The sequence below is a fragment of the Falco cherrug genome, chromosome 1 (assembly GCF_023634085.1).
Source record: "Falco cherrug isolate bFalChe1 chromosome 1, bFalChe1.pri, whole genome shotgun sequence".
Lineage (NCBI taxonomy): Eukaryota > Metazoa > Chordata > Aves > Falconiformes > Falconidae > Falco > Falco cherrug.
Window position 1 is genome coordinate 18374711 of NC_073697.1, and position 18038 is coordinate 18392748.

Below are 18038 nucleotides of genomic sequence, written 5' to 3' on the forward strand. Positions count from 1 at the left end.
CATGGAAAATAGTGCAAAATATCACAAGCACAGAGGCCAAGTTCTGTGTCCTGAGGAAATCACTTTGTATTCCACAAATTTACTGCGTTTTATATGTCACAAAAAGAAATTAAAATAAATCTCTGCATAGCTTTTTTTTTTTTTAAAACTCCCCATTATATGTGTTATGGGGAAACCATCATTAAAAGGCTGACTTATAAGATGTAAAAAAGTAACTGAGTATAAGGACTAAGTGCCAAAAAAGAACTTTCATACCAAAGCAACACCATTTCCTGATGGTAAATTTGATCAATTTAATGGCAGCATCTGTTCTTTTTGATAAGTAAGCAGATATATTTTGGGCCTCAGCCTAAGTGAAAGAAAATGCTTGCATCCCTTACTAAAGAGCAATATTTAACACGAACTCATAATACCAAAACTATCATGAAAATCTTATCATTCCGATGACTTGCTAGCCTAGCAGAAGCTTTGAACCCAAATATTTCTTTTTACTATAGGAACAAAGTGATTCTAGACATGAACTTCACATTATCTGTCTGCAGTATTACTCAGTACTGAAGATGGAATAATGGCTTAGATCCCTCTTGACACCATTTTTTATTTTCATACATGGTAATAAAGACCAGAAGGTTTTATTTATGTACAACCATGAAATCTACCAGGAGATACACTAATATTTTTTACCATGAATATAAATCAAAATTTTGAGATTTATGGCTGGTTATATATTCATTAAAACTCATGTAAACAATATCAGGTTGAGGTGTAATCAACATGAAAAAATCTTTCCATGGGTTTAGGTGTAATGAACATTACAAAGCTCTTCATGTGCCATTAAGTGCAATGATGTAACAGATTATAAATCCAACATAACGTCACAGTGAAATAAAAGTCTTATTTTCCTTAAAACTCATTCTGCCCTTATCTTGCTATGTCTATCCCCATTCTGCCTCCATCTAGCTGCCTAGCCTGCTAGTTATCTTTACATATTCCTGTCCTTGGGAGCATTGATACACAGTCTTTCCAAACTACAGCTTGGTGCTACAACACAAAATTCCTGGCGGACAGAGACATTCCCTTTCACAGACAAACAGAAGGCATTCAAAGCACTCTCTCAGATATTTCTCAAGTTCCAGCTGAAGCCTTGCATTAGAACATAAGGACTGAAAATAAATAACAACATAAATTTGAAGTGTCAAAAGCAAGTGCCTCATATGTCAAAAAAGACAAAAAAACCCAAAACACAACAGGCAAAAGAAATCTGTCAAAACAAAGGTACGCTTTTTTTTTTTTGTCTGTTCTATCTCTTCACCAGTCAGAGACATGGTGCCCAGTGAACTGAAACAGTTACTGATTTCTGGGCTGAACAGGAGCAAGACAATTTTGAGAATCTTCCAGAGATTATGCTATGCAATGAATTAAGGGTCTACTGACTGTATGAAGTAGCATCCTAGGCAAGGAAGCCCATTTCGTTTCCAGCACGGCTACTGAAGCGTCTTGTTACAACCAAGCTTTTCAAGGTACAGATACATCTCGAATCTGAATTTTAATCACAGAGGTGAATTTTCACGCTATTGTGTTGAAGAAGTCACTTAACTTTCTTTAAAGCTTTTAACATCACACTTACTTGTTACTTTGAGTTGCACTAGATACAAAATGAGCCTTTAGACCTAACCCAAAATTATGCTGTTGCTTTTTTGAGTATTCCACACGATATTACTTTGAGCATCTGCTTTTGGAAATATGCACCAAACCTTTTCAAGGACAATTTCTAACACAGAACTGGCAAAGGATGAAACTAAAAAGCAACACATTCTGAAAGGAAAGGGCAGACACTGAAAAGGAACAGATGTGATGGATGCAAGACAGCAACAGAGAAGGTACAAGTTTTGTGGTAAGACACAGCAATAAGAATAATTTGATTCTGGAGCATGTTTTTATTTCAGAAGCAAGTTCTAAGGCAAAATATTGGTAATCCTGATGGCTGAAATAAAAAGGAAAGCTTCCTCCTCTTCACCTGCCCAAAGAACTCTGGATGGGCTCAAAAACAGAGTTCTGCTGACATCTGCAGAAAGCAGAGGAGAAGAATTTAGGGAACTAGTGGAAAGGCCACATGTTCTCTGTTATGGGGTTCTGGTTTTTTTCTTCCTATCTCCAAAGTAAATTTGGAAGACATTTCTGTTTGAAAGAAGTATGTAAGTAAGCACAAAAAAGTTTATAGCTATAATAAGGTATGGAAGACTAAGACAATTATGCCTAGCATTTGTGCTTCACCATTATGTAAGATATTAACTTTCACCTTTATCATGCGAAAAAGATTATCGTGGAAAAAAGATGAAGGGCATGAGACAAAGTCCTTGTAAATGATGATGTAGCAGAATCCCTTCAGAAGATCCCTGCATGCAAGAGAACTGTGTTTGTGAAAATGACGTGTATTTTAATACAAGTTCTTAAATTGCAGACAAAGTCGGCAAAGCGGTAGCATTTATCTAGAACAGCAAGAAACGGAGTAGGTGGTGGAACAGAAGTAGCTCTCATCACAAGATCAGAAGAAGCTTCAATTGGGCTTTGTAACCCAGCAGGACAGGTAACAAAAACTTGAGGACTGATGACACCAAACTCTGTCTGAAGCATTACTGCAGCAGAGAATAAGCATGCAACTGCTAGGTCAGGTTGCTCAATGAAAACAACTGCTGTGAAATAGCATTAGCTCTACATCGGGAGCATTGGTTTGTACTCTGTTTTTCTTTTCATAGAATGGTTTGAGTTGGGAGGGACTTTTAAAGGTCATGTAGTCCAACTCCCTAGCAATGAGCAGGGACATCTTCAACTACATCAGGTTGCTCAAAGCCCTACCCAGCCTGACTTTAAATGTTTCCAGGATGGGGCACCTACCACCTCTCTGGGCAATGCGTTCCAGTGTTTCACTACCCTCATGTAAAAAAAATTCTTCCTTATACCTAGTTTCAGTCTACCTGCTTTTATTTTAAAACCATTACACCTTAGTCCTATCACTACAGGCCCTATTAAAAAGTCTGTCCCCATCTTTCTTATAAGCCTCCTTTAATTATTGAAAGGATGCATTAAAGTCTCCCTAGAGCCTTCTCCAGGCTAAACAATCCCAACCCTCTCAGTCTTTCCTGATAGAAGTGTTCCATCCCTCTGATCTTTTTTGTGGCCCTCCTCTGGATCTGCTCCAACAGGTCCATGTCTTTCCTGTGCTGAGGACTCCAGAGCTGGATGCAGTACTCCAGATGGGTCTCACTAGAGCAGAGTGGACTTGCTAATTAAACTGATTTATGCTTACAGATGATCAAAATTAGCTCACTGAGAACTAGAAAGTTTCTCTGCAATACTTTCAGGTCTGCAATCAGAGGTCAAACTTATTTTAGTGATCACCACTTACATCCCAATTTGGACTTCACTACTGACAGTCAAATCCTGACAGACAGTTTAAGATTTTTTTTTCTCTTTACTATTAATAAATAAATCATTATCATATATGATGGGCTACTGCTTGATTTACGTACCCTGGGGTCTCTAAGTAGCAATTGTATGTATAATATTTTTTGTCATTTTAAAACTTGCTACTATTGCCTTCACCTTGTTAAAGGCACACCTGCCTTCACCAGTGGGTCCTGTTCTCTTCTGCCACAATTCAACATTGCTGCTTTAAAAACACCCCAACAATTCCAGCCTGAACCAGCTCAAAAAGTCTGCTTTGATCTATTCTGTATACTCTTACCAGTTGTGTAAGACAGAGCTCACACAAATTAATCATTAGTCCAAAAGTACTCTTCCAGTGGGGAAAAAAAACAAACAGTGGTACTCGCACAAGGATTAGCAATTCAAGTGCATTTGACATACCCTGAAATCTTGGGTATCATGACTCAGCTATAATTTTCAAGGCTACTAAAGCCTAAATTGATAATAGCTCTCTTCTTTGCAGTTCTCTCCAGTTACTGAAACTTTGAAGCCATGAAGAAAAGCATCTGGTCCTGTACACTAGCTAAACCCTGAACAAAAGCTGCAGCATAGATACTTCAGATAACAGCTATCACTGACTATTACACTGGACAGTATGAGATGTTCCTCACTACTGCAAAAGGGACTTGAGAAAGAGGAAGGAGAGGGATGTATACTTTTATTTTCTTTTCATTAACACCACCAGAATCTGTTGTCAAAAAGTTTATGTTCCTGATATGATTCAAAATTTGAACCAAGTTTTAATTCTACTTCCATTCATTGACAAAAAGAACAAAAAACTAAAGAGAGTAGCCTGATAGCCTCAGAACAATAAAAATAGACTGCACAGCACAGGGGATACATAAAGATTGACTTTGTATATACTGTTTCCATGACCCCACCAAGCTCTGCTTCGCTGGTTAATTGGTATGGACTACCTAGAGCCCAGATCATTCAGATGAATAAACCCTTGAGCCAGCTAGCCAAGTCCATTCCAAGTTTCAGGTAGAAAAAGATTTGAGAAAATGTGTGTGCATCTAAACTGACTGTGGGAGATGCAACCCAGGGCAAATTCTCCTTCCAACTACACACCTTCAAATACAATAAAATGTGTCAGAAAGCTTCCTTATATATAAGAACTATATTTCATATTATAATTTTAACACTTGATAGCTATTTGGAGGGATCTTGACAATTACTTTCTAAAATTAAGTAAGTAGTACTTCCCAGGTCACATTCTATCTGGTAAGGATGCTAGGCAGTCGATCCATGCATAACTGCGTTTCCAACAAAATTTGCTGTAACATATATCCTACCACTGCTGGCACCAAAATTTTTTTCTGTGATTTTCCTATTGGTTTGTTTCCTGGAGCCCACCTTAGGTTTTTGCGCGCTTTTGGATCCCACAGGAAACCTTAACATTAAGACCCAAAGGTAGCCTACAAGCTCACAACGTAAAATCAAACAGCCTCTGAGTCTGAACATCTCACTCAATGTTTCTGAATACTTTGGGTTTGACAAAACTACTTCATATATGACAGTTTCAGCCACATGTAATGTTGAGAGCCAGAGAATTTTTTTCCACATTGATGAGATATATATAAGAGTTCAGAAATGAAGGTTGGGTGAAGTGGAGGAAAAGTCTGTAGTCTAGAAACTCAGTCTCCATCTAATCAGAGAAGAAATTTTCTGCAACAAACCTAGTGCCACTTAAACAACATTAAATTAAACCTACAGAATGCAAATCTTAACTGCTGTAAATCACCCCATTCTTACTGCAATCAATGTAATTATGTAGAGGATGTGAGCCTATGCATGTAAGCTCAACTAACAATTGCCACAGCTACCTAAAAATGCCAAAACCAAGCAGATATCCTTGATTTTACTTTTTTCAAGTCCCCAAAAGAAAAGCAGAGAATTGCACTACAGGTTTGTTAGATTGAAGAGTATACCCCACCTTGAATAACTGTTTTTATCATTCCCATTTGTACAAACACATAGGTATTTTTTTGACATTCTTCTGTCATGAAAGTCATCCACCAGATTCTCTTCACACAGCTTGACAGATAATAAAATTAATTTTAAGTACAACAGCAAATCAAGCATTCATGATGCCATAAAAACATCTATCTACACATTGATAACTGAAATCAAACAGAAAATTAATGCAGGCATTTAAGCAGCATTGTGATTCACAATTCAATCATGCAGACCTTTTTCAGGAAAGCTCAGAGAGGATCTTTTGGTTATTTTTGTTTCAAGAAAATCAGCATCAAAATGTATTTTTCTTTTTTGCGTGCCCCCCCCCCCCCCCTTTTATTATTTATTTAATGTTCCTATTTAAGGATAGGAGCCAATCTTTAAACTATCTCTGAATTTTCTGAGGTAAATTATATAGACAGTATGAATTAGTGAAGTTAAAGGTAAAAACCTGCCAACAACAGTAACCACTTAGGTTCAGAGAAAAGAAATTGCTTTGAGAGTACAGGGACAGAAACATTTGGATACCATTATAGGTCATTATGTCATCTGGTTCTGATGTGCAACCAAGTCAAACCTTCACATCCACTCTCTGAGACACAGGGTAATTAATTCTTCCCTGCTTTCTCTTGTGTGCCCTGTTTCAATCCTAACAGCTTACAAGGCAAGAAAACCCTCCCATCCTTCTCCCCTCTCATGCAGTGTTGGAAGGCCAGAACAGAGAGCACTGACATCGGCTCAGCCCACCCTATGCACTACTCAAGGAAAGCAACCCTACTAGCTGAATACCTAACTGGAGTTACAGCCAGAAACAAAAGCATTAAGGGAGCAGATTAGGAAGTCTCTGTATCATATTCTGCACGGATCTTGATGAACTAGCTTGGGATAGTAGCCATGTTAACACAAAGCTACATACATGATAAATTATTTCAGAGTCTGCTGTATAAACATTACCTTTAGCAATGATTTAATATCTGCTATGAATCAAAACTTCTTATCAGGATGCTATTATGTCTTCATAGTACTTTCAAAACCCCTGCAGTCTTACAGTGGGTTCACACGAGAAATTTTTATTTTTCTGGGATAAGATTACTATCTACACCTGACAAGCTGCACTTGTAATGCAGCCAGAACTTGTTCTTCATACTAAGCACCTAGAAAAGAGTTCATAAAACACAAATTGGGCAGAAAATGTTGAATTACCAAACAAATTTTTTAACACAAAGAAACAACTTCTGTCTCAAAAAAAATCAGCCTTCTGGAATACAAAAGGACACATTAATAATTGCTTATCTTATTCTCACTTTCCTTCACCAAATATTTAGCTAATGGCTACTGAGGACAGAAGCCTTTGCTAGATGGATTCTTCCTGTGAGACTACTGGCTATTGTTAGATTCTTATTTTTCTTTGAAGAGATAAAATTGTAAGCCTGAAGAATTCTGATTCTTATAAAACAAAGCCAGAGCTATTCAAAATCCAGCAGCTCAAGAATGCCTATTTAATAATTACATCTCCTCAAACTCATCACAAGTGAATTGCTCTTAGTAATTTTGTAGGAATTTAGAGCATATTAAGAACGCACGAGTACTGCACCATGCCTGCAAAGTTCACTCTCTTCTTGCCAACCTGCTACCACACAGCAGTCTGCATCCAACACAACAAGGATACTTCACGTGCTGTAGATGAGGTTGTGGATGTACGATGAGTTTAAATAACCTCTGGATAACCTCACCCTTCTGGATAGTCCTCCATCATGCATGTGTGCCTTTGATCCCTCACTAGTCTGCAACACTCCATCCCAACACACAGTAGTTGAGAGAAGGTTCATGACATTAGCATCATACTTGCTGCATTGCATCGATAATCCTGTACATCTCTCTTTTACTTTTTACTCTTTTTTTTTTTTTTTTTTTAAATAGTTGCCCCAAAAGCTTAAAGCAGCTAACCTGAAGTATAGCGGTTAGCATACTGGTGGCTTCAGGCAGCTTGACCTAAGCCTTAGTGCAGTGAGCATGAATGTGCTAGCTGATGCTGCCAGTACTGCAGATGCTTCTCTCTACAAGAGCTATGCTCTTCACTCGCAGTCAATGCTACCCATTCTTCCTGATACACACAACAGCAGAGGGAAGGTGAGCAGAGGAAAAGCTGATGGTATTACACAGTATGTTCAAGTTTCTGCTCCTGTTGACAGATTGCAATAAGAAAAAGCTCTTTTGCTAAGAACAGTAGACACAGAAATAGGCACAGAGTCAACACACCATACTGACTAGTCTAGAAGAGGAAGCAGGCAAAATATTTCCCCCTGTGGTTAGAAAATACTTCCCACCACTTTATATAATATGGGTTCATATGCCATACCCATTAACATAGCTGAATTTACTGCTGTCTTGGTCTCCTTTCCACCCTTCTGCTGGCACCATTCTCTGTGTTTTTTATTATTGATTTGGCATTTCCACTTATTCTTCTGCAGGCTATTTGAATTATTTTAATACAACTCATAAGGATCACAGTGAAAAACTGCTCAAAGGTTCAGAAGATATTTGTCTGACATTCTACTCCCATATTCCACAGCAATAGTCCTGGATATTTTCCAAAAGGTTGAGGGGGAGCCTGCCAAATACTGAACTAGCCTGCCAGGTTGCACAGTTATTTTTTCCATCAGCAACTCAAAAAACACAGCAGGCACACAAATGTTTTGTGTGATATGTTCACAGGTCACACCTGGTACAGGGAAGTAAAGTAAGTTCACTCCTTTTCAATAAGCACAGACAGACATATGGCAGAATAAAAGCATTTCATTTTGTATTTCAAAGTGAAATTAAAACAACTAGAGATCCCCAAAGACAGGCATCTGCACTTGAGTTTTTTAGAAGAATTTCATTTTTACTTTTTAAATGAGCAAATACCTTGGCTTTTCCTAGGCCAATCCAGGCAACTGGAGGCACGCAGACACAGATACAGAACAGAAGTATGTCTGTGTCTTTACAAGCATTTAGAAAGACAGCAAATCTTCACTTTCCAACTAACTGTAAAAATAATTTTTTAAGACTATCAGTCCCAGAAGTCTAAGAACCATGTTATATGCCCCCAGAATTCTAAGATACCACTACAGAATCATCTTGGTGGGAGAGTTATACATTTTTGAAGCCTCAAGCATTCATATACTTAAGCTTTATTTTGATGTTGTTTTGTTTTTTTGGGTTTTTTTCCAGGAATAAGGATGAAAACCCTAATTATTATTAAAAAAAAAAGCTCATAGTTTCTCATATGTATGTGACACAGCCTAGGGCATTAAAAACCCCAAATACTGCAAGAGGTGACAATGCTGCATTTCAGTATCATTTAATTAAAATACTAATCTTACAGGCTGCAGGGATCAGTAAAGACAAACCAAAGATGGAGGGAAAAGGGATATGAATCAGAATGAGAAATAACAGGGGAAAATAAAATGCTATCTGTGCTTAAAAGGGAGTGAAAAAAATCCTACAAAACAATATCCTGAGGAGACAAAAAAACCCCAAATCAACAAACCCAACCACAAACCAAAACCAAATAAAGGAAAAAGAATCAACAAGAAGAGTCAGGAAAATTCCCTTATATGGGTATTTCCAGTAAAGTTTATTAAAATAAAAGGTGATGAAGTGGTTCCACTGAAAAGTTGGTAATTCAAAGTGAATATCTCAGCACTTTCTGGAAAACAAAACATCCATCCTCCTTGAAGAGCAGGGAAGGTGAAGAGTAGGGAAGGTGAACAGTTAAAGCATTGACAATTACAGGTCACTTCTGGAAAACCTTTGTATGAAGTTGATCACATGACAAATAGCTTTTGAAAATATGCTAAGGCAACAATTCTCAAATGGGAAAAATGTTGCTCATTACATCACCACCATCAATAACAGATAACAAATTTTTACATTTATCATATGCAGAAAATTTAATATAAATAGGCTTTTTCTATCAGAGAAGCAGAACACAGGTTTCTCAGAGAAAATGTGCTCTGAGCTCCTCTGATACAAGTCTGGTGTAACCATATTAAACTCACTAGAGCTATTTTTACATTTACTTGGCTAGATGGAGTTTAGAATTTCTCTGTGCACTTAGCACTTACACAGGGAAGAACATAAGAGAAGCCAACACAATGTTTCATAAAAACATGCAACTTTGGTTGCAAAATACCAAGCTAAGACTTTGTGAAAAAGAAACATTTGAGGAGCTTTCTATAAAAGCTTTTTTTAAAAAAAAATTACTTTATCCCCCACTTGTTCATCTGCATAGATATATTAAAGCCTCTCACATGATTTCTACCAAAGTTATAACTCAGCTTTACAAAACTCCCATCACCCATAGCACTAACCTTATTTTCATGTTAAACAAAAGAGCCTAAGTTTTTTCATTACCTGCTCTTTTTTGTGACGAATACTGCTAAGTATTTTTGTTCTCCAAATGATACTTTTCCTGACCATTTTTAAAAGCTGCTTGACAGTTAATTTAACTGTGATGGTTAGATGCTAGTGCTAGATGCTTTTAGACCTGGTTTCTGATTTCACATACAAGTTCCACAGTTATAAAGCTTGCATTTTCGTAGAAGAAATGGTTGGATGCAAAATACAGTTATGCATTCAAAGTGATTTGTATGCCTTAATGATCAATATTAACTGAAGAGAACCTCCACAGAAAGCGTAAGCATTTGCACATCAAGGCCCCAGATTTCCAATTGTATTTGCTTCATGCATGTGTACAGGATTGTATCCCTAATTCATACACATAAAATACTTAAAATACATGCTAAAGGATTGTATTATATGCTGAAGACACCTACAGACATATTCTGTGGAGCTTTAGCTTCAGAACAAGACCTTGAACTCTTTAGTTTCTGTTTAAAACGTTTAACTATTTTTGTCTATTAAAATTATGTCAGCTGGGAGGAAAACTTCTCAAGCAGCTCCCTACCAATGACATCTGTGAGTTCTTCTGATTCGTATCGTATACCATTTCTGAAAACCTGCAGTTTATTTGTACTGATTACCTATCACAGAATCTAAATTGTGAAGAACAAAGCTGGACAACATAGCTTAGATGTGCACTGAACTCAGAGAGAAAGTACACTGAACAGAGCCATTGGTAAATGCTTCAAATACCACACAGCAATATCAATAGTTACAACATTAAGACAAAGACTTCCTGGTGACCTGAAGGAGAAATTATCAAGTCACACTGCTTGTAGACAGCATTGCATATACTACTAAATGTAAAATTGCTGAGAGTGGGAATTATCATCACCCAGCTTCTTCAAAAAGATGTTTCTACATATGCAGCAATTTATAAAATGTTAATGGAGAGAGGAACTGAACTGCCATGAGTATGGGCTAATTGTATTAACATGTGCACAACACCACTGTAGCTACTGTTCATTATGGACATGTTAACAAAATCCCTTATTTGCACAACCCTACCAATTACTATAAATCATATATACTTTGCTGTGGCCAGTTTATTTAAAACACTCATTATCTGCAAACAGCAGGTTATCTATATGGTCCTAAACACAGAAATTTAAAAATAAATAAATAAATGGTTGTATGGTTTTGGGCTTCATCATGGATTCAAAACTCACCCAAACTGATTCATATAAGAAAGGTTAAGTGTCACAGTTTTTATAGCCCACATATTAAACCAAGAAGAAGGCTAGCCTGCTAAGAAGAATTGCCTTAGGACAAATGCAATAGGCCTTAAAAACCATAAGTTAAAAATAGTAGTAATATAGGGTGGTCGTAAGTTCTACATAAATGTTTTGCTTCCATTGGATGTCTACAAGTCAAGGACATGAGCACCCAGACTGGGACTCCTCATGGCACAAATCACTATACAAGTCCAATGTATGGTTTCTCCCACAGGGAAACCCCTTCGGCTTCAACAGAACAGATTCTTTCAATAGACTAGTAGGCTCTGCTACTTTCTCTCTTACTTCACTCCAGAGCAGAGTCAATTTGATTTAACTGACACCTGTTACATTTTTTTTTCAGCAGCTCTATCAAGGATGAAAATGACATGCCATCAGAGCACTCATTTCATTACTGTTGTATTAGCCACGTACCACTACTACCCACCAGTCAGTACGTACTATGTGTTTCCACCTCTGACTGAACTGCAGTTTACAAGTTCTATCCCCTAACAAGACAGCAGAATCTTTTTAGTGACTTGGACCTACGCTTTATTTGTGTAATAACACCAGGAATAACATTTGATGCTGGCTATTGTTAAAGGCCAAATCACACAAGATCTGCTTGAAGTCTACAGATCAGTTTGGATCTGTGGAAGTTCCTTTTAAAGCTGCTGGCTTTCAGTTTATGCTGGTTATGGTGAGTGCAGCTGACAAACATCTAGCTAGCAATAGGGGCGGGGGGAAATGAAGATAAGCTTGTTTTGAACAGAAAATTGGTTACCTTCAAGTGTTACAAGGTTGCACAATAATCCCTTTGTGATTACATGAGACACCTAAGAACAGCTCCTCATCTCCCAAAGGTATACCAAAGCCATCTTACAGGAATTATCAGGATCAAAATTACTTATTATGCATGAAATATGCATTGAAATTAAGGGCAGACTCCCAGATATTTAAAGCCACAGAGTACTTTTAAAAAGGCTATTTGCTTTCCATCACTACTCTCACAATTTATTTTCCTGTCCAAGGATAAAGAATACATGCAAAAAAATTCTGTCAGTATTCCTTAGTCTTCAGTCATCTCAAAGAGAAATTAGAAAACCCTTCCTCTCACCCACCCCAAATCAAAGTGATGCAAAACCTTAATTACAAAAATTGGTGTAAAATAGTGGCTATATCAAACCCGGAACACTGCAGATACAGGATTATTTTTTTTTTTTTAATTACTTTGCTGTCTTCACACTTACAGCAAAACCATACTCCTAATGCACTCTATGCGATAACTACATGTTCAATGAAGAAATGATACACTTGAAAAAGGTTTTTGAAAGAAGACAGCATTATGCTCATGTGTATTAAAAATTACTGGAAGTTTTAATGTTGGTTGTCTGTCCCCGTCCCCCTGTCCCCCCAAATAAAAATCAGCATGCACTTTGGCATTAAGCACTACTTTGTTTGCTAAGGAGTAAGATTTAATAAATAATGCATTGTTGACTCACCACAGCATGTGCTATGTCTCATCTATAGGGAATGGTTCAAAGGCATCAACTTCATGCATGGGTTGCCATAGCTGATATTTGGCTGGCCTGCTGCTGGTACAAGTTTCTAACACTAGCCCTAAGCACACACAAAAAAGAGAAAGAAATATTTAGGGTTTATTTTTCAAGTCTGATAGACACAGAAAAAGCTCAGAAAACTAAGCTAACCTGGAACGTCAATATTTGCACATCATGTAACAAAGACTTAAGATTTTCCTCTGATAATACCGTAAAGCATCCAGTTACAGACAGAATGCATACCATAAATTTCCCCTTCTTCCATGCAAAGAAAAAAGGCTGGAGATAGGTAATAATGCATAATGAAGAGTTGTTTAAATGGGAGAGAGGTGTCATGGTTATTTTCCCAAAGAAATAAAGAAGGAAAAAAAAAAGAAAAAAAGATAAAAATTAAGGTAGGCAAACACTAGTACTCAAGAGCTCATATTCAAGACTGTTCAAATTTCAACTGATGGCACTAAAAATCGTAAACTGTTCTTAAATAATTATTTTTGTTTCTATCCTATCTTTCTCAGGTTGGATCTTCAAATTTCTCTTTAGAATAAGGAAAAGCAGAAACTTTCACTATAACAAGTTATGATTTGTACAGTTATCTGTTACCAATGCTTGGGGATTAAAATTAAATTTGACTGGTGACATTATGAACAGCTTTAAAAACTGTGCAATATGGATACATACAGGCATAAGAAAAGGCCTGTGAATTACTACTACTGTTTATCAAATTAGCATCCTCTTAAAATCAAACAATAAAACACATAACAAAATATGGTCAACAGAGAAAGTGCTTGCAGGTGAGAAACTTACAGACAACCTCCAGAAATGTGGCAAAAAGCAAATGCTGCGGCATTAAGACAGTGAATGACAGGAGGAACAATCAAGCATGCACCGCTCTGGTCTAATCACTGAACAAAATCAGGTGACCAACAGGAAGGTTTGGGCAACATTTTCTTACCACTGTTTAACAACATGTTCACAAATACCTCAGAAGAACTAAAGCTTTCTACTAAGAATAGAAGATTAAAAATCCTTATGAGAAAACAACGGCTTAATCAGAGAGGGCCCACTACACTTCACTGAACTGGTACAAGAGTTGCACATACTCAGGCTCCCTGAAATTCCACTTCAAACTGTAGTTCCTAATTTCCTGACCTCTTAGTGCAGAATCCTGGTGAAGCAGCTATTGACTTGGCTGGAAGGCTCTTCTGGTCCTCCAACTTCTACTGCTTATTGCAACGTAAAAAGCTGACAGCAGTCCTGGGAGACTAAAACATCCAAAATTTCTCACGTCACTACTGTGATGAGAGCAAGGGTCTGCACTCATCATCATCCTCCTCTGCGCCTTGGATAGGAGAAAAACATGGAAGCCTAAAAATACAACATCTGCTTTTTCTTTTTCTTGCTGTAACAAGGGCTCTGACTCTGTCCTATGCTCCAGGCATGGCCAGGGATATCTGAAGATACACAGAAGCTAATGACTCCACACCCCTTCTGTAGAGATGAAGCTGAGAACATTCCGCTGCCACTAGTGAGTTCATGTGCCAAATCTCTTACTAAAAATCTCACTATATAACAAAAAAGACTGTAAAGTATCAGGATTTTAATTTCTTATCCTTTGCTTCTAACAACTAGGCAAGACTGATTCTAAAGCTTGCTAACAAGTCTACAGCTATCAGGCTAAAACACAGTACAGCAACTCAAGTAAAGTTGTGTACCTTTTGCAAATGGTGGACAGGGGACCACTAAATTCCATCCCATCCCCTGTAATGCTTTTGATTTATAATTTAATCTCACTATCACAGCCCAGGAGAAAGGAAACAGCCCAAACACCTAATATTTCACACTTCCAGTTTCAGACCCATCCGTTTTAGATAGTTACTTAAGTACAAGAGATTTTTTCTGTGAAAGACTGGTTTTCGTATGTTTGTCTCCACAGACGGTGCTGCAAGAAAGAAAGAACTCACAGCAAATGCAGCATTCTCTCCTTTAACTAGTGCCCTTTTATGAGGGTTAATTTTTCTTGCACGTGGCCTTCAAAATCATAAGCATGCAAGAATCATAGAAAAGGGTAGCAGAATACAAGCATTGGAAACGTTGGAATTGGAAAGGTTATACGTTTATTCAGTACTATGGATCAGTGAAGTCTCTCTCCTTTTCGCCTGATGACATAACAGCACAGCAGCTGTGGTAATACAGCAATCACTAGGCTTTTAGGTCATCAACTCTAGTACTGCTAGAAGCTCTAAATGTAACCAGTGGAATGTGAGGTATGGAATGCCTGCCATTCAAAAAAATAAATAAATGACTTTGTTTTGAAAATTTATCAACAAGCTGGCAATACTTTCTGTTATTCAAGAATCGTCCAAAGAACTGGGTAGCTTCTACTGAACAACACTTTAAGAGGCAATCAATTTTAAAGCTAGGGACGTTCCTCTAAAGACAGCTTTTCTGCCTTCCAAAATTTAATAAAACTATGGTGTCGTCTGCAAAAGCAATACTAAAACCCCTCCTTCTTTGGGCCTGCTCTAGCTCTCCCTTAAATTGCATGAGTTTTGCAACAGACTGCAAACTAAAAGTGAGCTTCTGACATTTTCCAATACCACAGCAGGGAAATTTCATAGCTCTCCCTTTGCTTTCACAAGCAAAGTACTGTAACACCACTGGAAGGTATTTTTATATATATGAAAATATATCAATATAATTATTGATCCAGTACTATTAAATCTCTAAATAATGGCTGCAAACCTGCCAACCACCGACAGCGGGGCAGGGGGGAACCTACAAAAAACCCACTCACCCCTAAGGCCTGCTCATAAAAAGCCCTTTCAGTGTGCACACATATTTCTAATGATGAGAGGGACATTTTCTAATACCGAGCAGGCAGCTGAAGGCAACTTATTTTTCATGTTAAGTGATTTTTGCCCTTATCCTATTTAGGGACATCCCTATAATCCCAAGACACCTCAACAAAATCGTAATTACAGCAGGACCCCAACAAATTATGTGTACTCTGAAACAGCAGGAGAGAGCAATGCACAAGAGTGCAGTTTACTGAGAGCCACGAAGAAAGAATATTGTTTAATGGCTAAGGTCAAATCACCCTTGTCATTCACATCTGTGTCCAGTAAGAGAAAGTCAGTAAGTTGCGCCAATTGAAAAGTTACTTCTACGCCACCTTTCCTAGCAGGAAGAGTAAGCACACAGCAGAAGCACCATGGAAGAAAATACTACTGTAGAGTGTTCCTGGCTAGTGACTACAGAGCAATGTTCTGAAAGAGGGTTAAAATACCAGAGGTTTTGTGCACTCCACTTTCCTCAAAGCACAGGAACAAAAGATAGCTTACATGTGGGCAAAGAGAAACAGCCCTGTACAGTACCAACACCATCCTGTTCTATCCTAACCTTTCTCTTTTTCTGAAGCTGGCCTTGCATGACAAGCTCTGTGTCCTCCAGCAAGCTGATTTCAGACTTCTGATCATTTACAGTACGCTTATTTGCATTTTCCTCCTAAAAAAAAAAATAATTCTACTCTATGCCATCATTTTTTTCAAAATCTGTATTTTCATATAGTGTTGGTTTGTCTTCAAACAAATCTCTAGCAAAACTCACAGTGAACATATGAGAGAAGGGGAAGGCTGCATTGAGGGTATCATGAAGCTATGCAGCAAAAAGAGCCCACGTAAACAAGCTTACAATCACTCAGTACACAAATGGTGTGAAACATGCCCATCGTGGCTCACCGGAAGCACCGCCTGCTTATTAAACAATGCTGTAACACTTAATTATCCAAGTCAAATTTGTGTGATTTCTAATAAGGCCTCTCTGCAGTAAAAAACAAAAACAACATCTCTTCCTGTAGCAATAGCTTTTCTGTCAGAGGATTTCCCTGCAAAGCAACATTCATTTCACTGCAGTATCTACAGATTGTTAATTCTCTTTGCAAAATAACTGGCCTGTAGCACACTGTAAACACTTCCAAAAGCTCTCAGTGGTTCTGTAAGACTCAATGGGCTGCACTGTTCACTTGCATCTGAGAGTAATGAAGAAGAGTGATGATTACCTTAAAAGACCACTTTCATAAAACCAACCCCCATATCCAACAAGGTTTGTCAAACACTCACTTCTCCACACACACACACTTTTTCTTTTTTTTTTTCTTGCATTCAACCACTTTGCAAAAGGCTAAGACTTCTGTTCTCTAGATCTTCTAATTGCTTATCATTATCCTGTTTTTTTAAAAAAATATGTTTATGAATTCAAATTTTATACGGCTCTTTATGGACTATATAACTCACACAATGCACTCATTCCTACTGAATTGCAAGGCAAGACACCTCCTTCCCCCATAAGCCCCCAAGCAGCGTTAGAGGTGATGAGGCTGAGTAAAACACTACTGTTTACATGAGCCAGCTGGTAAAGCACTATCACACTCCTGTCCATGATGTGCCTCTGCACTGCTCTCACAACCACCAGTCACCTAAATCATCCAAAGAGAAAAGCTCATACGCACCTGAACACAGGAAAATGATGGTTCTCTGGCCACAAAATATACAGCTGCAGCCTTCTTGCTTCGGTTAGCAGTTTACTTCATTAGCCTGTCTCTCTCTCTCCCTCTCCCCCATTTTTTTTAAACAGCAATCAATATTCATCACCCCACCCTGCAAAAGCAGTTAGTCATAGAATATTAGCAGCAACCACCTACCATTCCGTGCTTGCGAGCTATTCTCCTTGTCCAGAAACCTTTCCCCCAAACTGCGACTTTAGGTGGTATTTTTAAATCACATTCCAAACAGTGCCGAGGAGAAGATGGGCTATTTATAATAATAATAAAAAAAAAAAAAGATGGGTAGTTGGATTAAAGGTAAATCACTGTTTTCCTTAACTAAATAAAAGCCTGGGGGACAGGGTAGAGCAGAACAGAAAAGGGGAGGCAAAATGTCTGATAATAATGAAATAAAAAGGGGGGGGAAAGAGTGGCTTGCTGAATCACGCTCTTTCACTGCCTGGAAACCATTGTGCAGCGTGATGCTGGCTGTACCATTGTGGAACCTACCAGAGGAGACAGGCAGAGAGCTTGGGGAATGGGGCTGCTATGGCAACTGAAAGGAGCACACATGACGTCAAAGCACACAGAGGTCTCGCAGGGGGAGGGAGAGAAAAGTCTAATCTGCAGCCACAGCTACGGTACGCCCTGGTGAATCAGGGGACAGAGCAGACTGCAAAGGGAAGCTGAATAGTCTTCTGTAGCACTTACCAGCAGCGGCAGCTCGGGCATCTGCAGCATCGGGGAGCTAGTCAGCAGAGAGAGGCGATAGTAACAGCAGTGTAGATCTGCTCTTTTGTTTGCAGTAGCTGATATACAAAGGCATAAAATGCC

The 18038-nt window shown here is 38.2% G+C and overlaps 1 protein-coding gene across 8 annotated transcripts in view; it reads right to left on the reverse strand.

Moving 5' to 3' along the window:
• MAPK10 (mitogen-activated protein kinase 10) overlaps positions 1-17697 on the reverse strand; it is a 168944-nt gene extending 151247 nt beyond the window's left edge. For 7 of the 8 annotated variants that reach the window (XM_005444498.3, XM_027813058.2, XM_005444499.3 and 4 more), the window contains exons 1-2: positions 17364-17697; positions 12608-12725 (exon numbers count right to left, since the gene is read on the reverse strand). The gene's annotated coding sequence lies outside the window, so the exon portion shown is untranslated. Of the gene's footprint in view, positions 1-12607; positions 12726-17171; positions 17329-17363 lie in introns of those variants that run through there. The other variant, XM_027813055.2, reaches the window with a different exon arrangement.
• Between the last annotated feature and the right edge of the window lie 341 nt (positions 17698-18038).